Below are 632 nucleotides of genomic sequence, written 5' to 3'. Positions count from 1 at the left end.
TCAAACCTTTAATGTGTTCCATGACTGAGCTCCGATTAGGATGGACTGCTTTTACAAAGACGTTTTTCAACACGGAAATGAATTTAAATATAACCAACTCATTCCAGCCCTAAATCCCATCCAAACCCACCCCAAACCCTACCCATATTTACCTCAACCCTTTTCATACAGTCTTTAGAATTAGAATAGAATACGTTCTATTGTCATTGTTCTTCAAGTTACAACGAAATTGGTCCAGGATGCTCTGACCGAAGTGCAACAAATAAAACAGCCCTGGTCCTCTACAGGGAAAAACCTGTTGTGGGGGGGGACATAAAAAAAAAATTTGGTGGAAAAAAAAAGGAAAAAAATAGTGGGGAAAAAACCCAGGAAAAAATTTAGTTGGGGAAAAAAATTCTGAGAAAAATAAACAAGAAAAAAATTCGTGGGAAAAAAACAGGAAAAAATTTGTGTGGAAAAAAAAAAAAAAAAAAAAAAGGGAAAAAATGTGTAGGAACAAAACCCATGAAAAAAAATTTGTGGGGAAAAAAAACCCAGGAAAAACATTTCTGAGAAAAAAAACAGGGAAAAAAAATTGCGTGTGTGTGTGGGGGGGATTTTGTGTGGTGGTGGTGGTGGTGGGGGGGGGGGGG

Source organism: Sphaeramia orbicularis, unplaced genomic scaffold, assembly GCF_902148855.1.
Source record: "Sphaeramia orbicularis unplaced genomic scaffold, fSphaOr1.1, whole genome shotgun sequence".
Lineage (NCBI taxonomy): Eukaryota > Metazoa > Chordata > Actinopteri > Kurtiformes > Apogonidae > Sphaeramia > Sphaeramia orbicularis.
Note: the sequence above shows the minus strand (reverse complement) of the source record.